This window comes from Lipotes vexillifer, unplaced genomic scaffold (genome assembly GCF_000442215.2).
Source record: "Lipotes vexillifer unplaced genomic scaffold, Lipotes_vexillifer_v1.1 scaffold628, whole genome shotgun sequence".
Lineage (NCBI taxonomy): Eukaryota > Metazoa > Chordata > Mammalia > Artiodactyla > Lipotidae > Lipotes > Lipotes vexillifer.
This window is the reverse complement of record NW_006779395.1, coordinates 1,690,849-1,715,889: the sequence shown is the minus strand read 5'-3', so window position 1 is coordinate 1,715,889 and position 25,041 is coordinate 1,690,849. Positions and strand designations below refer to the sequence as shown.

General features: G+C 43.1%; 1 protein-coding gene and 1 pseudogene across 1 annotated transcript in view; one reads left to right on the top strand and one right to left on the bottom strand.

The window, feature by feature from the left end:
• Positions 1-25,041, top strand: part of CCDC3 (coiled-coil domain containing 3) — a 105,003-nt gene that overhangs the window by 15,846 nt on the left and 64,116 nt on the right. The gene's annotated exons all lie outside the window — the stretch shown is intronic.
• LOC103090382 (60S ribosomal protein L26 pseudogene) lies at positions 10,450-10,887 on the bottom strand (annotated as a pseudogene).

Genomic DNA, 25,041 nt, shown 5'->3' with positions numbered 1-25,041 from the left:
TTTTTTTTTTTTTGCGGTACGGGGGCCTCTCACTGTTGTGGCCTCTCCCGTTGCGGAGCACAGGCTCCGGATGTACAGGCTCAGCAGCCATGGCTCATGGGCCCAGCCGCTCCGCGGCATGTGGGATCTTTCCGGACCGGGGCACGAACCCGTGTCCCCTGCATCGGCAGGCGGACTCTCAACCACTGCGCCACCAGGGAAGCCCTAGAGACAGTTTTTAAAACCTACTTTGTCTGATATTAGGATAGTCACTCCTACTTTCTTTTGGTTATCTTTCACATGGAATATCCTTTTCCATTCCTTCACCTTCAGTCAATGTGCCTTTGAATCTAAAGTGAGTTTCTTCTAGATACAATACAATTGTATCTTTTTTAAAAAATAAATTTATTTGATTTATTTATTTTTGGCTGTGTTGGGTCTTCATTGCTGCGCGCAGGCTTTCTCTCATTGCGGCAAGCGGGGGCTATTCTTCGTTGAGGTGCATGGGCTTCTCATTGCGATGGCTTCTCTTGTTGTGGAGCATGGGATCTAGGTGCACGGGCTTCAGTAGTTGTGGTGTGAGGGCTCCGTAGTTGTGGCTTATGAGAGCTAGAGCGCAGGCTCAGTAGTTGTGGCACACGGGCTTAGTTGTCTGCAGCATTGGGATCTTCCTGGAACAGGGCTTGAACCCGTATCCGCTGCATTGGCAGGCGGATTCTCAACCACTGTGCCACCAGGGAAGTCCCAATACAATTATATCTTAATTTTTGTATGTATTCGGCTATCCCGTATCTTCTTATTGGGGACTTTAGTCCATTTACATTTAAAGTGATTATTGATAAGGATTTACTATTGGCATTTTGTTAACTGTTTTTTGTTTGTCTTATAGTTCCTTTTCCCATGTTTTTCTCTCTTGCTATCTTCAATGTTTTGTGCTGTGTTTTATTTTGTATGGATAGGTTTTGATTCCTTTGTCTTTTTTTTAACATCTTTATTGGAGTATAATTGCTTTACAATGGCGTGTTAGTTTCTGCTGTATAACAAAGTGAATCAGCTATACATATACATACATCCCCATATCTCCTCCCTCTTGCGTCTCCCTCCTACCTTCCCTATCCCACCCCTCTAGGTGGACACAAAGCACCGAGCTGATCTCCCGGTGCTGTGTGGCTGCTTCGCACTAGCTATCTGTTTTACATTTGGTAGTGTATATATGTGAATGCCACTCTCTCACTGCATCCCAGTTTACCCTTCCTCACCCTGTATCCTCAGGTCCATTCTCTATGTCTGCGTCTTTATTCCTGTCCTGCCCCTAGGCTCTTCAGAACCTTTTTTTTTTTTTTTTTTAGATTCCATATATATGTGTTAGCATAGGTTATTTGTTTTTCTCTTTCTGACTTGCTTCACTCTGTATGACAGTCTCTAGGTCCATCCGCCTCACTACAAATAATTCAATTTCCTTTCCTTTCATGGCTGAGTAATATTCCATTGTATATATGTGCCACATCTTCTTTATCCATTCATCTGTTGATGGACACTTAGGTTGCTTCCGTGTCTTGGCTACTGTAAATAGAGCTGCAGTGAACATTGTAGTACATGACTCTTTTTGAATTACGGTTTTCTCAGGGTATATGCCCAGTAGTGGGATTGCTGGGTTGTATGGTAGTTCCATTTTTAGTTTTTTGAGGAACCTCCATACTGTTCTCCATAGTGGCTGTATCAGTCTACATTCCCACCAACAGTGCAAGAAGGTTCCCTTTTCTCCACACTCTCTCCAGCATTTATTGTTTGTAGATTTTTTGATGATGGCCATTCTGACCCGTGTGAGGTGATACCTCATTGTAGTTTTGGTTTGCATTTCTCTAATGATTAGTGATGTTGAGCATCCTTTCATGTGCTGGTTGGCAATCTGTATATCTTCTTTGGAGAAATGTCTGTTTAGGCCTTCTGCCCATTTTTGGATTGTTTGTTTGTTTTTTTGATATTGAGCTGCATGAGCTGCTTGTACATTTTAGAGATTAATCCTTTGTCAGTTGCTTCGTTTGCAAATATTTTCTCCCATTCTGAGGGTTGTCTTTTGTTCTTGCTTATGGTTTCCTTTGCTGTGCAAAAGCTTTTAAGTTTCATTAGGTCCCATTTGTTTATTTTTCTTTTTATTTCCATTTCTCTAAGAGGTGAGTCAAAAAGGGTCTTGTGGGCTTCCCTGGTGGCACAGTGGTTGAGAGTCCACCTGCCGATGCAGGGGACACGGGTTCGTGCCCCGGTCCGGGAAGATCCCACATGCTGTGGAGCGGCTGGGCCTGTGAGCCATGGCCGCTGAGCCTGTGTGTCCGGAGCCTGTGCCCCGTAACGGGAGAGGCCACAATAGCGAGAGGGCCACGTAATGCAAAAAAAAAAAAAAAAAAAAAGGGTCTTCCTGTGATTTATGTCATAGAGTGTTCTGCCTATGTTTTCCTTTAAGAGTTTTAGAGTGTCTGGCCTTACGTTTAGGTCTTTAATCCATTTTGAGTTTACTTTTGTGTATGGTATTAGGGAGTGTTCTAATTTCATTCTTTTACATGTAGCTGTCTGGTTTTCCCAGCACCACTTATTGAAGAGGCTGTCTTTTCTCCATTATATTCTTGCCTCTTTTATCAAAGATAAGGTGACCATATGTGTGTGGGTTTATCTCTGAGCTTTCTATCCTGTTCCATTGATCTATATTTCTGTTTTTGTGCCAGTACCATACTGTCTTGATTACTGTAGCTTTGTAGTCTAGTCTGAAGTCAGGGAGCCTGATTCCTCCAGCTCTGTTTTTCTTTCTGAAGATTGCTTTGGCTATTCGGGGTCTTTTGTGTTTCCATACACATTGTGCAGTCTTTTTGTTCTAGTTCTGTGAAAAATGCCATTGGTAGTTTGCTAGAGATTGCATTGAATCTGTAGATTGCTTTGGGTAGTATAGTCATTTTCACACTGTTGATTCTTCCAGTTCAGGAACATGGTATATCTCTCCATCTGTTTGTATCATCTTTAATTTCTTTCATCAGTGTCTTATAGTTTTCTGCATACAGGTCTTTTGTCTCCTTAGGTAGGTTTATTCCTGGGTATTTTATTCCTTTTGTTGCAGTGATAAATGGGAGTCTTTCCTTAATTATTCTTTCAGATCTTTCATCATTAGTGTATAAGAATGCAAAGGATTTCTGTGCATTAATTTTGTATCCTGCTACTTTACCAGATTCATTGATTAGCTTCAGTAGTTTTCTGGTAGCATCTTTAGCATTCTCTGTGCATAGTATCATGTCATCTGCAAACAGTGACAGTTTTACTTCTTCTTTTCTGATTTGGATTCCTTTTATTTCTTTTTCTTCTCCGATTGCTGTGGCTAAAACTTCCAAAACTATGGTGAATAATAGTGGTGAGAGTGGGCAACCTTGTCTTGTTCCTGATCTTAGTGGAAATGTCTTTCTTTTTTCTTTTGTATAACTTCTATACATATTTTCTTTGTGGTTACTAAGGGCTTAAGTAATATATCATGTATCGAATAGTTATGACATTGTTTTAAGCTGACAACTACTTTGCTTCACTTGCATACAAGAAATCTTGTCTTTTCCCTCTCCTCCCCACCACATTATATATTCTTGATGTCACAGTTTACTTTGACCTTTATATATTTGTTAACATTCAGTTTTAGTTGTTTCTAATACTTTTGTCTTTTATGGTATATAGTAATATAATATTGTTTTTGTCTCTATATTTACCTTTGTCAACTAGTTTCACACTTTCTTACGCTCTCATATTTCTAATTAGTGTCTTTCATTTCAACTTGAACTACCTTTAGCATGTCTTATAAAGCACGTGGTAAAGTTTCTTAGCCTTTGTTTGAGGAAGTCTTTATCTCTCCTTTGTTTTTTTATTGGAGTATAATTGCTTTACAATGTTGTGTTAGTTTCTGCTGTACAAGGAAGTGAATCAGCTATAAGTATACCTGTATCCCCTCCCTCTTGGACCTCCCTCGCACTCCCCCCATCCCACCCAGTTAGCTTGTCACAGAGTGCCGAGCTGAGCTTCCTGTGCTTTATAGCTTGTTCCTGCTAGCTATCTGTTTTATGCGTGATAGTGTATATATGTCAATCCTAATCTTTCAGTTCGTCCCACCGTCCCCTTCTCCCACTGTGTCCACATGTCCGTTCTGTACGTCTGTGTCTCTGTTCTTGCCCTGCAGATAGGTTCATCTCTACCACTTTTCTAGATTCCACATATATGTGTTAATGTACGATATTTGTTTTTCTCTTTCTGGCTTACTTCACTCTGTATGACAGTCTCTAAGTCCATCCACATCTCTACAAATGACCCAGTTTCATTCCTTTTTATGGCTGAGTAATATTCCATTGTATATATGTACCACATCTTCTTCATCCATTCATCTGTCGTTGGATATTTAGGTTGTTTCTATGTCCTGGCTATTGTAAATAGTGCTGCAATGAACATTGGGGTACATATGACCTTTTGAATTATGGTTTTCTCAGAGTATATGCCCAATAGTGGGATTGCTGGGTCGTATGGTAGTTCTTTTTTTAGGGAACCTCCATACTGTTCTCCACAGTGGCTATATCAATTACATTCCCTTTGTTTCCCCCCACCCCGCCCCTTTTTTCCCCTTTGTTTTTGAAGGGCAGTTTTGACAGAATAGTGTTCTTGGTTGGCAATTCTTTTTCTTTCAATATTTTAAATATATATATCATTCCACTCCTTTTGCCTGGCAAGATTTATGATGAAAAATTCTCAGATAGTCTCATTGGAGTGGGTACGGGGTTCCCTTCTATGTAACTAGTTGCTTTTCTCTTGCTGCTTTCAAAACTCTCTTTGTCTTTAACTTTTGAACCACCCTTATATTCTCATGATAAATCCCATTTTTTATATATTGATGGATTTAACCTGCTAATATTTTGTTGAGGATTTTATATGTGTATGTTCATGAGGAATATTGGCCTGTAGTTTTCTTATAATAAAAAAGGAGGCATCAGGATAATATTGGCCTCACAAAATGAGTTGGGAAGTATTCTTTCCTCTTCTGTTTTTTGGATGAGATTGTGTAGAATTGGTATTTTTTTCCATTAAATGTTTGTATATTAGTTTTCTATGGAAAACAATATACCACATAATGGGTGGCTTAAACAACAGAAATTTATTCACTCTCACTTCTGGAGGCCAGCATTCCAAGATCAGTGTGCTGGCAGGGTTGGGTTCCTCTGAGGTGTCTGTGGCTTGCACATGGCCTCCCTCTTGCTGCGTATTCACAGGGTCCCCGCTCTGTGTGTCAGCATCCTTAGTGGCTCTCCATTTGTCCTAATCTCCCCTTCTTATAAGGACACCAGTCAGGTCGGATTAGGGCCCACGCTAACAGGCTCATTTTAACTTAATGATTGCTTTAAAGGCCCTATCTCCAAATACAGTCACATTCTGAGGTACTGGGGTTAGGGCTTCAACATATGAATTTTGGAGGGACACAGTTCAGTCCATAACAGTTTCGTAAAGTTTATCAGTAAATAATCTGTGCCTGGAGTCTTCTTTTGTTGGAGGGTTTTAAACTACTCATTCAATTTCTTTAATAGGTAGGACTATTTAGGGTGTCTGTTTTTCTTGTGCCACCGTGGCAATGCAGGTCTGAGACTGGGGTTGGTGTAGTGCAAGGCTGGGTGAGGAAAGAAAAGAAAAAGAGAAGAAAACCAGGGACTTCCCCCTTACTGTGTAGTACACTGGGGCTCCTTTACTTGATCTTCTAGATAGAAATAGATTTCTCCTAGAGTTTTTGCTGCATAGTTCAATGATTCTGCCCCCTTTGATTCAGGTCCCATAGCCTGTAGTTGTTTAGTTTTCAGTCTTCAGGTAGTTGCTTTGTGTATTATGTGCAGAGATTTTAACATCAGTAGGAATCATAGGCTACATTCAGTTTCCTTCATCTTGACTGCCGCTGGAAGTTGATGTTCCTATTTGACTGGGCCCATCAAGAACATCTGGTCAATCTTGAATAGGACATACTGCAGGGAGGGAAAGAACAGTATTTATTTCTTGATGATCAAAAGCAAATAGGAATGGGAAAGAGGATCTGTCGTTTTTTTTTTTTTTAACATCTTTATTGGAGTATAATTGCTTTACAATGGTGTATTAGTTTCTGCTTTATAACAAAGTGAATCAGTTATACATATACATGTGTTCCCATATCTCTTCCCTCTTGCATCTCCCTCCTTCCCACCCTCCCTATCCCACCCCTCTAGGTGGTCACAAAGCACCAAGCTGATCTCCCTGTGCTATGCAGCTCCTTCCCACTAGCTATCTATTTTACGTTTGGTACTGTATATATGTCCATGCCACTCTCTGGATCTGTAGTTTTTAAAGTGAAATTCGAGCTCAAATGGGTCAAGAAAATCATAATTCAGTTCATCCATATCTTCCATAAAGCCCTAGAAGTATTTGATTTAAAATGTCCCTGGAACTTTGCTTAGGCAGTCTAGTTTACCACACTATTTGTTCAAGAACAAAGATATCCCTTAGGGATGGAGGAGTATAACGTCAGTTTAACAAGTATTTGTGACTTGTTAAGTGTAAGTTAAGTACTTTTTCTGTATTTAGTCTTCTTTGATACCTCATCAAAACTCAAAAAGTGATAGTTTCTTAAAATTAGTTACAGTGCAGAATCAGAAACCTTATCAATGAGCTTTTTGTATTCCTACATGAAAATCCAATGGTCTTTCTTGCACTTTGAATGGATTTTTTTAATCCATGCATGATTTTTGTAACATGTTGAATTGACCATGTGAAAAATACTCGTTCAGAGTTATACAGATGTTGAAAACACTGAGACTTTTAATTATACAATATTAAAAAACCCTTTTCATCAGTATCACCGTTGATCTCATCAGGAAAGTCTTGAAGCAATGGAAAAATGTCAAACATGCAGTGGCAAGTTTTCTGAAATTCTAAGTTTTGCTTGCAAGCTCAAATTTTATCAGTGGCAGCAAATACTGCTAGTTTTCCTTGAAGTGAGAGGCTTACTTTATTCATTTTCTAGAAAATGTCTATCAAATACTCAAAACTATAGTTTTTCTGTCATTCATCCTCTCAAGTAAAAATAGTCTTTCACAAAGAAAGCCACTAGTTCATCTCAGAACTCAATCACCTAAGTACTTTTCCTTGAGACAACCACTGTACTTTGATAAGCAGCAGAAGTGCTTTTTGTGCTTCTGATTTCTTCAGAATATTAAAAACGTGTGTACTCAAGGGTCAGGATTTAATTAATGGTTTTTACTGCTTCATCAAGTACGTTCTTTTTTTTTTTTTTAAGACTTTCTGATGTGGACCATTTTTTAAGTCTTTATTGAATTTGTTACAATATTGCTTCTGTTTTATGTTTTGGTGTTTTGGCCCTGAGGCATGTGGGATCTTGGCTCTGCGACCAGGGATCAAATCTTCCCCTGCATTGAAAGGCGAAGTCTTAACCACTGGGCCGCCAGGGAAGTCCCAGGACATTTAAGAATGTCAAGGACATTCTTAAACTGCCTTTTTCCTTTCTGCCCACACAAGGCACTGAAAAATATAATGCCTATTAGTGTCATTTGGTCTGCTGCTTTGATTTGCACTAGGTGCCAGCAGTTTTACTCACCTTTGCTTTTGCACCAACAGTGCAAATGTCAGCACAGTGAACAAGACATCTTAGTATTGTTCTGAAAATAGTTTTGATTTCATGGGCTCCCCTGAAAGGATCTCTGGATCCCCCAGGAATCTGCAGACTTTGAGAACCACTGCTCTAGACCAGCTAGGTGAATGGCAAACTAGGAGGTGTTACCTGAGCTGAGTGTGGATGGGGGACATTTCACATTCTGAGCTGGGAAAGGGGGGATGTGTGACCTCACAAAGGGGCCCAGAATTTCAGAAGGCCTGGAGTCAACATGGAGCTTGGAATGGGCTTCTAGCAGTGAGAGTAGTGGGAGTTGCATAGACCAGATTGTGGAGGGTGATGGATACCTATGAGAAGAATTCAGGGCCTGGGATTCAGCAGATGTGGATTCTAATATGGTCTGTGCCCACTAACTAATGTTAATCTTGGGCAAATCCATTTACTTTGATGGATCTTTATGCTTAACACGTAATTAATATATGCTCAATAGGTATCTTGTTCATTGAAATTAAATAATTTCATCTCTGGAAAATGAAGGGGTTATATTTTATTTCTCTGAGGGTTCTGTAAACACTGAACATGATTCTGTTCTTATCACAGTTGAGTCAATTGAAACTCAGACAAACTGAGTAATGTGGGTGGACAGTGATGGAGCCGGAAGTGGGATCAGGGTCTCCCGGCTTCAAGTTCATGCTATTTATGTTCTCCATCCTGCCTGCTCCTTGGTCTCCTGCCTCCCAAAGCTGAGAGATTTTCTTCTCATAGACTGTTACTTCCCTGATGCACTTCCTACTTGCTATCCTTCCTTTATGCAGCTGGTCTGGTTTTGTCCTTTGATTATGCCATTAGTACACACTTTTGTGTGTGTGTGTGTGTGACACTTATCACAAATACAATGGTTTATGAAAATACTGGTTTACTATTCATGTCCCCCAACCGGGATATAAACTCCTTTTTTACTGGTTGTTGTATTCCCAGGACCTAGCATGGTTCCCTCACATGGTAGGCATGGGTACCAAAATACAGAAGAGGGTTGTAGGACTTCCCTGGTGGCGCAGTGGTTGAGAGTCCGCCTGCCGATGCAGGGGACACGGTTTCGTGCCCTGGTCCGGGAGGATCCCACATGCCGCGGGGCGGCTGGGCCCGTGAGCCATGGCCGCTGAGCCTGCGCGTCCGGAGCCTGTGCTCCGCAACGGGAGAAGCCACAGCAGTGAGAGGCCCGCGGACTGGCAAAAAAAAAAAAAAAAAAAAAAAAAAGAAGAGGGTTGTAAAGTATCACATGAGTGGTGTAGGCAGTAAAAGCTTTAGAAAGTCAGAGAAAGGGGAGATCAGTGGGGCTTGAGTATCCCAGGAAGATTTCAGAGAAGAGAGGGGGCTTGATCTGGACCTTGTAAGATGATCTGTAACACAGTTGACCCTTGAACGACACAGGTTTGAACTGCACGGGTCCATTTATCTGCAGATATTCTTCAGTAGTAAATACAGTACTACACGGTCCATGGTTAGTTGAGTCTGAGGATGCAGAGGGCCAACTATGTTATACGTGGATTAACCCCCGTGTTGTTCAAGGGTCAGCGGTTTACTGTTTTCAAAGTACTTTTTGTGATATCAAGGGTCATGCTATTTACTTATCCACTAGTTGAATGTTAGTAACTTTTAGATTGCCATTAATAGGTCATTCATGGGCCAGGTAGAACCAGAACTGTGAAGGAGGTAGGGTGGTGGTCTTTTTCATTCATTCATTTATTCAGACCTTCACTGTACACATATTTATTGAATACCTGCTATATGTCAGGCACTGGGAATACAAAAGAATAAAAAGAGTTCCCTGCCCTCCTAGAGCTTACACTGTAGTGGGATGAGGGAGAGACAATCAATACATCAGTCAATACATCAGTCAATAAGAAACATGTCAGTTAATGATGATTGGCAAAGAATGAAAAGAGGGTGGTAAATGACAAAGAGGAATTAGCAACTGCTTTAGGCTGAGGGGCTGACACCTACACTGAAGTCTGAACGACAGGGCAAGCTGTACAAAGATCAGGTGGCAAAGCATTCCAGGCAGGAGAAGAAGCCAGTGCCTCTGTGCAAGACCCTGCTAGGCATGCTTGAGGGATGGAAAGGTGCGAAGGGAGCATTGTTGGTGGGGACAAATGGAATGAGATGAGTTTAGAGAGGTGAGCAGGACCTGGACCATTTAGAGCTTTCTAAGCAAAGGTCACGTTGAGATCTTTATGCTTCGGGGAGCTGTTGAGTGGAGTGATGTGCTCTGAGTGATGGAGGCAGGGTCTAGGGGACAGCAGTGGTGCTGGAGAGGAATGGCTGGATTCAGGATATGTTTGGAAGTGGGGCTTTTCCTGTGTTCCTCCAATTGTTCCCTGAACACAGTCTGCTCTTCTACCCCCACTTTTTTTATTTTATTTTTTTTGCAGTACGCGGGCCTCTCACTGTTATGGCCTCTCCCGTTGCGGAGCACAGGCTCTGGACGCGCAGGCTCAGCAGCCATGGCTCACAGGCCCAGCCGCTCCGCGGCATGTGGGATCCTCCCGGACCGGGGCACGAACCCGTGTCCCCTGCATCGGCAGGCGGACTCTCAACCACTGCGCCACCAGGGAAACCCTATCCCCACTTTTTAAGGCTTTTCCTTTTTCCTCTTCATATAGGGCCTCAGCCACCCCAAGGTGTTGGCTAAGTACCATATTTGGGGTTGCAAAAGTTACACTTCATTTTGGGAATATTTGCATCTTAATTTACTAATAATTTGCCCTTTTTTTCATTTTTAACAGTTTTTAATGAAAGTTGTATTCAAGATGACTTTATTCCTGCATCTTCTCAATTGTTTCTTCCTTATATTTGCCCTTTTCCTTTCCTACTTGGTGAGATTTGGCTTTGCATTCGAGGATCTTTTTGCGGTCTTTGTTCAGTTTTAGTCTGGTGATAACCACCTTGCTGGGGTGAATGCCCACATGGGCAGTCGTGCTGTTAGCCTTCTCCCACTGCACTCATTCAACGTAGATGACATATTTCTTCCTGTAAACCTGGACTGCTTTGCCAATTTGCTGCCCTCCGTAGTGCCCTTGTACCACATGAACTTCATTATCCTTTCAGATGGGCATGGATCGGACATTGTGCTTCTGTCTCAGCTCTTTAGAAACAGGGGAAGACATAATCTTCCTGCGAATGTGGGAAGGCGCATTGAAGTGCCTTTTCCGGTTCTCGCTTGGGTCGGAAGTCACAAAGGGATTGCACTGCATTTTGGCCGCTGGTGCTTCAGCAATGGCCGCAAAAGGGAAGAGAGCAGTAATTTTTAAAAACAAAGTTTAAAGTGGCAATTTGCGTCTCGTCAAGGTTTTAGGATGAGTCTTGGTTTCTGACCCCGACTCAGTACCAATTGTGATTTTGTATATCACTTAGCCACTCTGAACTAAGTTTCCTTATCCGTAAAATGGATCAGATTGTGTCATTACCCGGTTCTGCTATTGCACTAGTTATACGACATGTTCAACTGGGAAGAATGGGTGAGGGGTACCAAAGACTTCTCTCCATTTCTTTGCAACAGCCAGTGAATCTATATTTATTCCAAAATAAGAAGTTTGTGGGGTTTTTAAAGTAACTACATGGGGTATTAGTCAATGCTTAAAAGTAATGACTGTGTTTCAATAAAGCTCAGAATTGAAGGCAAAAGTCAAGAAGAAATGACAGCCTGCACAGTGTAGCCACAAACCATCACCTCTACAACATGTCAGAGGAATCCTCCTTTTAATGTGAACTGCATACACCTGATAACAAGAACTTCCGGTGTCGACCCACTAACTTGCGTGTCCTCACTTGTCCTCTAATCCCCCCGCGTGCAGCTCTGCTATCCTAACCTACCCTCATCCTCATCTCTGGGCTTCCATTCATGTTCTTTCCTGTCTGACCTCATCTTTTCTCCACTTATCCAAATCCTTCCCACTGGGTCATAAGGCCCTGCAGCAGTATCCATCTTTCCACATGGGTTAATTGTATCTCTCTAACTAGATGCTTGAGTTCAGACACCAGATCATCTTTCTCTACCACATCCTCCATAGTACACCATACAATGCTGAGAACGTAGGGAGTATCAAAGATCTCTGTTGATGGAATAAAGGCCTGCCTGCCTCAAGATCTTTTATTCTCACTCTTGCAAGCTAGGTGATGGAGAACGGGTACACACAGGGGCATGAAAGCCAAGACAACGTTTCACATGTAATCTCAACTGTGAACTTGTAAAATCATCATCTCAGTTGCTTTTTATTACCGGGCTATGAATGATGCATAGGAGGTATAATCTGATCCATTTTACGGATGAGGAAACTTAGTTCAGAGTGGCTAAGTGATATACAAAATCACAGTTGGTACTGAGTCAGGGTTAGAAACCAAGACTCATCCTAAAACCTTAACGAGATGCAAATTGCAACTTTAAACTTTGTTTTTAAAAATTACTGCTCTAAAATGCACAGAGCTGAGTCACCAGTTATACATAATGCACTTGTTTGTGTGTGTGTAGCCTCCTGTTGCTATCAACACAGTCGAGATACAGAACCGTGCCATCACCTCGGGCTCCCTCGTGGTACTCCTTATAGCTACAACTTCTCCATTGTCCATTCCCAAACCCTGGCGGCCACTCATCTGTTCTCTATCTCCAGAATTTTGTTATTTTAAGTGTTATATCAGTAGAACCATACAGTTTAAGGAACTTTCTGAGATTATCTTCTTTCTCTCAGCATAACTTCTCTGAGGTTCATCCAAAGTTGTTTTTCTTTTTATTGCTGAGTAATACTCCATGGTATGGTGGGCCATCATTTGGTTAACTATTCACTCACTGAAGGACATTGGTTGGTTTTGAGTTATCAGCTATAATGAAAACTGCCCTAAACATTCATGCATAGGTTTTTGAGTGGACAGAAGTTGTCATTTCTTGGCCTTCCCTGGTGGCACAGTGGTTAAGAATCTGCCTGCCAGTGCAGGGGCCGTGGGTTCGAGCCCGGTCTGGGCAGATCCCATGTGCCACAGAGCAACTAAGCCCGTGCGCCACAACTACTGAAGCCTGCGCGCCTAGAGCGCGTGTTCCACAACAAGAGAAGCCACCGCAGTGAAAAGCCCACGTGCAGCAACGAAGACTCAGTGCAGCCAAAAATAAATTAAAAAAAAAAAAGGTGACTTTCCTGTTGACACAGTGGTCAAGAATCCACCTGCCAATGCAGAGGACACGGGTTCGAGCCCTGGTCTGGGAAGATCCCACATGCCGCAGAGCCACTAGGCCCATGCCCCACAACTACTGAGCTTGTGCTCTAGAGCCCGCGAGCTACAACTACTGAGCCCACATGCCACAACTACTGAAGCCCATGCGCCTAGAACCTGTGCTCCGCAACAAAAGAAGCCACCACAATGAGAAGCCCGAGCACCACAAGGAAGAGTAACCCCTGCTCGCCTCAACTAGAGAAAGCCCGTGTGCAGCAACGAAGACCCAGTGCAGCCAAAAATAAAAAATAAATTTAAAAAAAGGGTATGCCACTTAAAAAAAAAAAAGTTTTCATTTCTCTACAGTAAATGGCCAAGAGTGTCATATGCCGGGTCATCTGATGAGTCCATTTGTGATTTTAAAGGAAACTTGCAAGCTGTTTTCCAAAGTGGCTGAATCATTTACATTCCCACCAACAATGTGTGAGTGATCCAGTTTTTTTGCATCATTACTGTTTGCTATTATCACTATTTTTTATTTTATCGATTCTGATAGGTGTGTTCTCATTGTGTTCAAATTTTTTTTTAGATGTAATTCACACACCATAAAACTCACCCTTTTAAAGTGTATAATTCAATGATTTTTAGTATGTTGTCAGGTAGGTTCAACTATCATTATTATCTGTATTTCCAAAGCATTTTCATCCCTCCAAAAAGAGTGACAGGTACCCATTACCAGGTACTCCCAATTCACCCCTCTTCCCAGCCCCTGGCAACCACTATCCTCTGTCTCTATGGATTTGCCCAAAGAAATGAACTCATATAATATATGGCCCTTTGTGACTGGCTTCTTTCACTAAGCATAATGTTTCGCAGGTTCATCCACGTTGTAATATGAGTCAGCACTTCATTCCTTTGTATGGCTGAATAATATTCTATCGTATGATTACCACATTTTGTTTATCCATCAGTTGATGGACATTTGGGTTGTTTCCACTTTTACCTGTTATGAATAATATTTCTAACAACGTTTTTGTACAAGTTTTTGTATGTATGTATGTATGTGTGTTTTCTTTTGGGTATTTTCCTAAGAGTTGAATTGCTGGGTCATATGGTAATTCTATGTTTAGACTTTTGAGGAACTGCCAAACTGATTTCCAAAGCAGCTGTGCCATTTTACCTTCTCACCAGCAGTGTATGAGGGTTCCAGTTTCCCTGCATCTTTGTCAACACTTGTTATTATCTGTCTTGTTGATTCTAGCCATCCTGCTGGAAGTGAAGTGGTCTTTCATTGTGGTTTTGATTTTTCATTTCCCTGACGAGTTATGATTTGAGCATCTTCTCATGTGTTTATTGGCCATTTGTGTAGCTTCTTTGGAGAAATGTCTATTCAAGCTTTTGCCCAGTTTTCAATTGGGTTGTCTTTTTATTGTTGAGTTGTAACAGTTCCTTACATATTTTAGATACTAGACCCTTATTAGGTATATGATTTGCAAATATTTTCTCCCATTCTGTGCTCTGTCTTGTCACTGTAGTTTAAATTTCTATTTCCCTAATGACTGCCAGTGTTGGCCATCTTTTCATCTGCAGGTTTACCATCTGTATGGCCTCTTTGGTGAAATGTCTATTCATATCTTTTGCCCATATTTGTCATTGCCTCTTACTAGAGCTATGGCTGTAGACATTTTCCTTTATAGTATATATGTCTTCAAACTCTTCTTTGCAGCAGCACTAAGATGGATGAGACACAGCTGTTAAGCTGCTCATAGCTATAGATCTTTTAAATTGTGATTAAAAAACACATAACATGGAATCTACCCTCAACCATTAGGTGTATAGTGCAAATATTAACTATACACATGTTGTAAGCAGATTTCTAAGAGTGTCATTTTGCACAAACTGAAACTCTAGACCCATTGAATAGTAACTCCCCATTCCCCACATATCCCTGCCACTGGCAACTACCATTCTGCTTTTTGCTTCTGTGAGATTGACTGCTTTAGATACCTTAAATGAGTGGAATCATGCGTTGTCGTTCTGTGTCTGCCTTTTTTCACTTAGCATAGTGTCCTCAAGGTTCATCCATGTAGTATGTGACCATAGCTGTAGATTTTTTAAAAATTTTATTGAAGTATAGATGATTTACAGTGTTAATTTCTCCTGTACAGTAAAGTGATTCAGTTACGCATATATATACATTCTTTTTCTTATTCTTTTCTATTATGGTTGATCCCAGGATATTGAATATAGTTCCCTGTGCTGTACAGTAGGACCTTGTTGTTAATCCATTCTATGCATAATAGTTGGCATGTGCTAACCCCAAACTCCCAATCCATCTCTCCACCCCACCCCTTGGCAACCACAAGTCTGTTCTCTATGTCTGTGAGTCTGTTTGTTTCATAGATAAGTTCATTTGTGTCATTTTAAAAATTATTATTATTTTTTGGCCATGCTGCGTGGCCTGTGGGACCTTAGTTCCCCAGCCAGGGTTTGAACCTGGGCCCTCGGCAGTGAGTGTGCAGAGTCCTAACCACTGTATTGCCAGAGAATCCCCCATTTGTGTCATATTTTAGATTCCACATATAAGTGGTATCATATGGTATTTGCTTTCTCTTTCTGACTTACTTCACTTAGTGTAATAATCTCTTGGTCCATCCATGTTTTGGTAAATGGCATTACTTCATTCTTTTTTTTTATGGCTGAGTAATATTCCGTTTTATATATACACCACATCTTCTTTATCCATTCATCTGTTGATGGACATTTAGGTTGTTTCCACGTCTTGACTGTTGTGAATAGAGCTGCCAAGCTGTAGATTTGGATCCATGCTAGGCCAGTGCTCATTTTTATCTCGTTAATAACCATGTGATCTCACCATGACTCAGTTTCTCCATCTGCAAAATGGATAACAGTAGGTCATAGTGGTATAGAACTTGGTAACTAAACTCAGAGCTTTGTGAATAATCCATACTGTCATCCTGTGAGGACCGCCTCACAGATGGCAGTTATGCGTCTTCGCCAAAAAGTCAGAAGTGAGCAGAAGGTTCTCATCCTGGTTTGTTGAAGAGGCTTCACTGAGTGACCTCATTTCTTCATTAATTTTTAATTTCTTTCCTTGCATAATGTTCACCCTTTAATCCCCAAATCATTCCAGAGTACCTCAGCACATATATCCTGAAATTGAAAGGGGAGGATCCAACAAGGGATCTGGTTCTTGTTAAGGGTGTTCTATGCCCCCAAAGGAGAGGATCTTTAAGCCAACCTCCACCTGGCCCCATGAGGCACCCAGTTCTCTGGGAGTTGCTATAGAAATGTGCTCTGGTACTAGGAGGAAAGGAAATAAAGCATTCTGAGAGTCTTGTAGGCTAGGAAATGGACATTCTGATGTCTATTCCCAAAGTCTACTGCAGTTGCTTTCTTCATTAAATTCTTTCTCAGTGTTTCATTGTTCCCATGTGGACACGGAGGCTGAATGTGTTGACTGTCCTTGTCCTTTACAGAGCAGCGTGAGAGATTTGGAAGAGAGATCTCTGGCCATCAAGCTGTGGTCTTAAATAAGACAGGATGATCATTTATCCCCTTCTTGTCTTGGAAACAAAAAATCTGCCACCATCTGAGCTCTCCCCGTGGAGATATTAGCTCATGCAGACCAGAAAACGTATCTTTGCCTTTATCCTTTTTTCTTCCCCACACCCCCTTCTCCCAGTAGGCCCTTTGCTTCTGCATCATCCTATCCCAGGAGCTGACTAGCAGCTTCAGCTCTCACCTTCCTCAGCAGGCACTGTGGTTTTGCACACAGCTGGGGACATTTCTGGGGATGGATCTCAGTGGTTAGAGCAAATATTGCCTGGGGGTCTTGGGCCAGAGGAGATTCCTTCAGTCTCCTGCATACTGCTCTGGTTCTCACTCACCAGACCCTCAGGGAATGCTGTCAAGCTTCAGTTCCCATGGCTGGTTTTCATCTTTCTTTTAGTTAAATCAGCTGTGACACCTGGCAGAGCCATGCTTGGGCCTAGGCAAACCCAGATGCTGCCAGCCTGTTCTGTCCCCGGGGTGCACTCAAGGCCAGTCCATTTACTCTGCACAGACACAAGGAGAAGAATGTCGGTGCTAGAAGGGAGCTGAAGAGTCATCTAGTCAACCCCTTAATGCAACATCGTGGAAGAATTTTATAGGGAAATAAAGACCCACCCCACAGCTACAACTCTTATCATGTGGCCGAGTGATGCTGTTTTGATTTTAAATACGGTAACTGTAATTTCAACACTAAAACTATTAAAATATTAGTAGAAGCTAGCGTAGGGTTCCAAAAGTGTGTAGCCTCTGTCGTAGCTTTGTAGTAAAGCAAAATGGTCATAAATACAGGTCAAAGGAATATAATAAACCAATGCATGTGTGCATAAATACATACGTACATACATAAAAAGTAAAGGAAGGACATTTTTGCACAGTGTCAGGTGGCAACCCTGTAGGTGCTTTCTAAATCATTTCTATTTGTTTGCTTTGAGGAAAGGGCCCTTTTTTTTCATTTCCTTATTCTGTGGCCAGAGAGGAGGGTTGGTTTCTCAGTTTTCTGGGAAATGGTTGTAGTTGCGTCTGGGGACCAGGGTTAGTCTCTATGTGCTGTTTGTCTTTTTGTTTTCACCTCTGGGTTCTCCCTGAAGACCCCCATTGGCCGCCTGCCTTGTGCCCATGGCTCCCACCTTATCTCTTTCTTAGAGTCCCATTCTCCAGACCCCAGAGATTTCTTCTGCCCCACCTGTCCTTTGCCTGCCTGTGTTGTGTAACCCCAAGGCTCTTCTAGACAGTTGAAGCTGATCTCATAGACTAATTCAGGGTAAAGTGGTAAGAGAGATTAGTGGCATTATTTATTGGCTTCCGTAAACATTTACATTTTAAAGCTTTAGATCCTTTAATTCTTAAAAACAAAAATGAGTCAAGGGGAGTGGGGAGGGACATGATAGTGGAAGGGGATTAGGAGGTATAAACTACTAGGTATATAATAAGATACAAGGATATTTAAAAAACTAAAAACAGAACTACCATATGACCCAGCAATCCCACTACTGGGCATATACCCTGAGAAGACCATAATTCAAAAAGAGACATGTACCACAATGTTCACTGCAGCTCTATTTACAATAGCTAGGACATGGAAGCAACCTAAATGTCCATCGACAGATGAATGGATAAAGACGACGTGGTACATATACACAATGGAATATTACTCAGCTATAAAAAGAAACGAAATTGAGTTATTTGTGGTGAGGTGGATGGACCTAGAGCCTGTCATACAGAGTGAAGTAAGTCAGAAAGGGAAAAACAAATACTGTAGGCTAATGCGTATATATGGAATCTAAAAAAAAAAATGGTACTGATGAACCTAGTGGCAGGACAGGATAAGGGCACAGATATAGAGAATGAAACTGAGGACATGGGGTTGGGGGAAAGGGGAAGCTGGGACAAAGTGAGAGTAGCATGGACATATATACACTACCAAATGTAAAATACATAGCTAGTGGGAAGCAGCAGCATAGCACAGGGAGATCAGATCGGTGCTTTGCGGAGACCTAGAGGGGTGGGATAGGGGGGGTGGGATAAGGAGGGTGGGAGGGAGACACAAGAAGGGGATATGGGGATATATGTGTGCATATGGCTGATTCACTTTGTTGGACAACAGAAACTAACAGAGTATTGTGAAGCAATTATACTCCAATAAAGATGTATAAAATAAAAAGATACAAGGATGTAATGTTCAGCACAGGGAATATAGCTAATATTTTATAATAACTTTAAATGGAGTATACTGTATAAAAATATTGAATCACTATGTTGTAAACCTGCAACTAATAATGTTATAAATCAACTATACTTCAGTTGAAAAAAAATGAGTGGAACAGGGCACTCAAGCGAGAGTGGGAAAATAGCTTTTCTTTTCTAGACGATACACTGGGTCACTCAAACCACACAGTTGATACCATCCAGACACCAACCATGAACAAGCCCAGGCCTGAGTTCATTCCTCTGTCCAGTTGTTCCTAAGGAAGATTAAACCTGCTTTATTCCAGACGTGCCTTTTTTATTATTATTATTAATTTATTAATTTAATTTATTTTTTGGCTGCGTTGGGTCTTTGTTGCTGCTCGCGAGCTTTCTCTAGTTGTGGCGAGCAGGGGCTTCTCTTCGTTGCGGTGTGTGGGCTTCTCGTTGCAGTGGCTTCTCTTGTTGCGGAGCATGGGCTCTAGGCATGCAGGCTTCAGTTGTTGTGGCACGAGGGCTCAGTATTTGTGGCTCGTGGGCTCTAGAGTGCAAGTTCAGTAGTTGTGGTGCACGGGCTTAGTTGCTCCGTAGCATGTGGGATCTTCCCAGACCAGGGCTCAAACCCATGTCCCCTGCATTCGCAGGCAGATTCTTAACCACTGCCACCAGGGAAGTCCCCAGACGTGTCTTGTGTAAGTTTTTATCGGTCAGTAATAAGGTCATAAGCTACTAATGAGAAGTAATCCTCTCTTTTAAATCCAATTCTTTTCATGAACAATAGGAACTTAATATGTATCTGTTAATGATGAAATATTAATAAGCCTGAAGGAGTCAGCAATAAGTCTTTCCTAGGGTTAGAAAACCATTTACAAGGCCTTATTGGAAAGGCCCTATGAGGGCTTGGATTTTGTTGTGAGAAACACTAATTAATTGAAACCCTCAAGTGAAGGGCATTTCTTCTCCCTTTAGTGAATTCACGTTGCAAACATGTTGCTCTCATGGCTGGAATTGAATGCTTTCTGGAGAGACCTATCCAAGGAAATTAGCTTGAGATGCCTTGCAATCAGCTTACTAACTCTGCAGGGGTGGCAGGTTTGCTCTTTTCCCTTGAAAGGCTTCATCAACGCTGGTATCTACAGGCCTTTAGGGACACCAAGGAAATATGTCAAAGGCACTGCTTACTCTCCTCTGGACACTAAAAAGTGGTGGATACCATTTTGAGTGTTGGCCTGGGGAGACCTGGGGGCTGAATCCTGTTACTGCTCCAAACCCATTCTGTGACTGTGGGTAAGACGTTCAACCTCTCTGAGTGTCTGCTGCTTTATCTGTAAAACTGGGATAATGATCTCTTTGCACAGGGTTATTTTAAGATTTAAATGAGCTATGTGTGCAAAGACTCTGGCACAGATTAAGAAGTGGCTAGCTGCTGAATGGAACTCTGTAATTTGGCAAATCCCCAAATGGTTTGCATTTTGGCCCACTGAACTTCTATCTCAGGATGGTGTGTGAAGGCAGAGCTTGCAGACTGAGAAATCTGGGCTTCCAAATGGACATCTCTTTAAATCTTGGACCTTAGAGGGTGGCCATGGAGGCTCAAATGCCTGGCATACTGCATAATGTCTCATTTTGGTTGCTGCCATGGAGAAGGCTGTGAGCAGAGAGAGGGCTCAGGGTGGGTAGGCTGGCTGGCTGCCCAGGGCTCTTGTTGCCACAGACTGAATGTTTATATGCCCTTACCCCCATTCATATCTTGAAACCCTAACCCCCAATGCAATGGGATTGGGAGGTGATTAGGTCATGAGGGTGGAGCCTTACGAATGGGATTAGTGCCCTTATAGAAGAGCCCTCAGTGAGCTCCCTGTCCCTCCATGTGAGGGCATAGCAAAGAAGATGGTTGCTTATGGACCAGGAAGCTGCACTCACCTGACACTGAATCTGCCAATGTCTTGATGGACTTCTTAGCCTCTAGAACTGTGAGAAGTAAATTTCTGTTATGTGCAAGTCACCCAGTCTATAGTACTTTGTTTTAGCAGCCGGACTGGACTAAATACCCGTCTATATTATGATCTGGTGGTGGTCTTATCCAATTTTTTTTTAAATACTTTATTTTTTAGAGTAGTCTCAGGTTCACAGCAAAATTGAGGGGACGATAGAAAGATTTCCCATACACCCGCTGCCTCAACACATGCATGGCCTTCCCCACTATCAACATCCTTCTCCGGATGGTACATTTGTTGCAATTGATGAACCTACATTGATACATCGTAATCGCCCAGAGTCCACGGTTTACCTTTGGGTTCCCTCTTGGTGTTGTACATACTATGTGTTTGTACAGATGCGTAATGACATGTGTGCACCATTAGAGTGTCATAGAGGGTAGTTTCACTGCCCTGAGATTCCCTCGTGCTCTGCCAATTCATCCCTCCCTCCCCGCTAGTCTTACTGGATTTTCAGCGAGAATTACATTATTTTGCATATGGGACAGGGCATGTGTAGAGGTGCATGCATCTGTTTTTATCTACTTACATCATAAGACCATAAGTTAGAAGCAGGTTAGGATCAGATGGAGAAAAATAAATTCTATAACATACATTTCTTTGCGGTTGTGGATTCGTGTCCTGACAATTCAATCTTATGTGGTGGAATTCACTTAGAATTCTTGGCTACCCCTGTTCCCCATCCCTACGCTTCTCCATTATACCCGCTACTCTGAGGGTAGGGACCATGTCTTCATCATCCTTGTAGCTTAACACACAGCGAATGGGAGAATGAATGCTCAAGTACCAGCTCCAGAAACACCACTTCCTTTCATTTATGCTGGTCCAGGAGCTTCTGCTGACTACCCATCCCTCACTTACACTGCTGCTACTGCTCATCTTCCTACTCATCCATCTGAGGGAAATGGGGCAGAGACCTTGGTCTCCAGAGACATGCTTCTCACCAAGGCCGGGCTTGTGGCTGGTTGAGGTGGCCTTGCTCCACTGTCTGGACCCCATCTGGGGAGACCTGGAGGCTGAGATGCGAATAACAGCCATCTTACCCCTGCAGGGATTCTCACCTCCTGTCTTTAAGTCAGTAGGATGCAATGTGGAAGGGTGCGTCTTGGGGCCCAGGGTCCCATGACTGTGCTGTGTCCTGAATTTCTAGCTTGACTCAATTCATTGAAACCTGGGGAAATGAAGGTTAGCACCTGCAAACTGGGGTTGGGATAACTCTACCACCCTTGGCAATAAGGTTAAAGGATGATGAGTGAAATGCTTCGAGGCTGTCTGTAAGAGTTGCTGGTTACATGCACAGTGTGTCCATTTCTTGTCACTTGCCAGGGGCACCCCTTGTGTGACTGAGGGCACTGTTAACAGAAGGACTGTTAGCAGGACTTGTCCCCCAATACTCAGCAGGTGGGCAGCTGCTTGTTGAGAGCCCTTGGCTGCAGGCCTGGCCTTGTGCACAAAGAGAGACTTGAGTGCTGTAGACCGTGGGAGGGGTTGTTGAATATTGATTTGCCCATCTCTCTTCTAGTTGGAAAAACAACTAGGGGTGAATTGGCTCGGTGGATTTTTTTGCTTGCAGCCTTTCTCGTGAAAGGCTGCTGAAATTCAAGTTCTTCTCTTACAAGGCTGACCTATGTGCAGTAGGTGGGGTTGGAATTGAGTAGAACATGGGAAGGTTCCTGTCTGTTCAGAACTTGGGCTGAGGACTAGGCCCAAAAGGAGGGCGTGGGAGGCCGGGAGAGAGGGAGAGAGGGTGAGGGAGAGACAGAGAGACAGAGAGAGACAGAGAGAGAGAGTGAGTGTGTGTGTGCGTGTGTGTCTGTGTGTGTGTCTCTGTGTGTGTGTGTGGTGGAGGACATTTACGAGGGAGAGATGCCTCTGCTCCCTGCTGGGCCAGGGGCTTGGGAAGAGGGTGTAGATGGAAGGGTCGAAGTCCATGGTGTTAAAACAATTTAAACCTAATAATGAAGGCCAGAGAAGCCCACATGATGACATGAGCTCAGTCAGTCAGGCATGGACGTGACTCCTAGCCTCACCGGACATTTGACCTTTGGGAATCCCTTTATTGTGGAGGTGGTGGCAGGAGGGTGGTCTCAGATTCTTCATTTGTCATGGCACAATGTACAGGGTAGGCATTACTTACCTTGAAGAGGTTAAGATTTCAGGAGATAATGTATATAAGACCCTAGCCACTACACGTCTCTGATACACAGTAGGTGTTCAAAAAATGGTAACTGTTAAACTGGGAGAACACATTATTGGAGCTCTCCTGAGGAGATCCAGATCTGGCCATCCACCTTCATCTCTGGATGCGATTCAAATAAGACCCATTGAAGAATTCAAGATGTTGAAAGGACGAAGCTTCACAGAGCCCCGCCTCCCCGCAGTTAGGCAGTGACCTAGTGGAGATGGAAGACCACCGTGGAGCCGGCAGCAAGGACCCAGCTGCTCAGAAAGGCGGGTGCCTCTGCTGGTGGGTCAGCGTCAAGGGCTCCGAGAGCTGCGTCTGTTTCTCTTCCCTACACTCTCACAAAAGCTCTCGACAACAGGACGCCACACTCCTGTTTCGCCACATGGAATGGCATTTCCCATGCATGCTGCCCTTTTCTGCTTGGCTACTCGGAGTGACAGTTTACTCGTGTCTTAAAGGCCTTGGGGACATTTTTCAAACACCTGGCATGAAAGTGAACAGTAGGGATCAGTTTCCTCATGAAAAAAAATAGGATAATAATAGACTTTACTTCATAGGGTTGTTAGGAGTTAAATGTATTAACTCATGTTAATATACTTAATACACTTAGAGTAAAGCCCCGATAAATATTGGTTCTGTTCTTACTGTGATTATTCTGTATTCCATCTTCTCCTACACCTCCATCCTCTCTTGCTGTCTCCTGACTTTGATTTGGGTTCCAAGAAGTTTCCAGGAAGGGCAGGGGATTGTCGGGACTGTCTTGAGAAGCTGGGTTCATCCTACCCGCCTATTCCCACCCACTTCCATTCGGATGGGTTGAGTCAGCCCTGTTTTCTTCCCTTGCACCTGGCAGAAATCAGGTCTTGCTCTGCATAAGGTTGGTTCCTACCATTGCAGGAGCTGGCGAGAGAGTGTCCTCATCCGACCTTGAAGGATGGGCCTCCGGACAGAGAGGAAGTGAGCAGACCGTGGGCCTTCTCTGGGCTGCAGGGAGGACTCTCATAAAACACCCTCCTGATTCCTTTTCTGGGATTAAGGATGCAGATGACATCACTGGGAAACACCAGGCCTCTTCTTGATCCACTCACCCACCTCTCCTTTCTCCTAGAAAGACGGGGGTGTCCTGTTGGCCTGGGGGTCCAGCGCACCTTGGGTCTCCTGACTGAGTTCGGCTCCCAGCTCCACTGGGACTCATAGTCAGAGCTCACTCAGCCTTCAGCCCCGTACCCGCCGCTTCCCAGTACCTCGTGTTCTGTCTGGACCGTAATTCCCTTTCCATCCCACCCCTCCCTCCCCTTCCGCAGGGTATTCTGAGGCCGAGTTTAGGTGGATAAAATAGCCGCATGCATGATTTCCAATTCTATATAATTGCTATCACTTCAGTATATCAATCTACCATCAGGCAGTTCCGTCCCCTCTGCTGATGAAGTTAACAGCTATAAAAACACACTTTGAGAGGAAAACAGGAGGAGAGGCATGTGGCCAGTCCCTGCCAGCAGGAGCATCATTTTGGTGGCAGTGGAGACCTCTGGCCTGCACCGAACTGCCCTGTTCCTGTGCTCTGTTGATGACGTATGGAACACACTGGCTGGCTTGGCCAGGTTCTGAAAGCAGCCTGTCTCATAAATGGAAAGTCCAGACAGGAAGTTTGAAAACCTGGCCATGGTTTCTGCATGGGATCAGCCTTTTCTCACTGTACCCAGCAGGTATTTCCTATCCAATGTGTTTCATTATGGAGGCCTAGGTATCTCAGATTTGGGATGCTGTCCATTGCCCCTTAAATCTCCTACCATTAAAGGGGCTATTGTCTATGTCTTTGACCTTTCCAAAGATCATCTTGGACCTTTCTCTAGTGCTGCCTAGTTTGGGGATGCTTTTATTTCTCATGTCATTTTCACAACTACAGATGTCATTACAGATGAGAACGTGGCGGGGGGTGGGTAAGTGACCAACTCAAAGTCACAGAGGTTGTTAGCAGGTAGGAAAATAATTCAGGTCCCCAAATGTCTGGTGTGTAGTGGCTTTTGTTTAAAACTACATCGTGCTCCCGGGAGAAAAACTGGGGTTATATGCAAGAGGCCTTGGGGGTGTGGGACTGGGGTTGGGTTTACCTGGAAGCCCTAAGTGCAGTGGAAATTGGGTAACGTGCATGAGCGAGAGGGAAACTTACCCCTTCTCACTGACTCGGAGACAGCAATGGCCTTCTGGTGGCGCTGGGAACCCAGCAAATAATCTCGGCCCCTGACCTCTTGGAGGAGACTTCC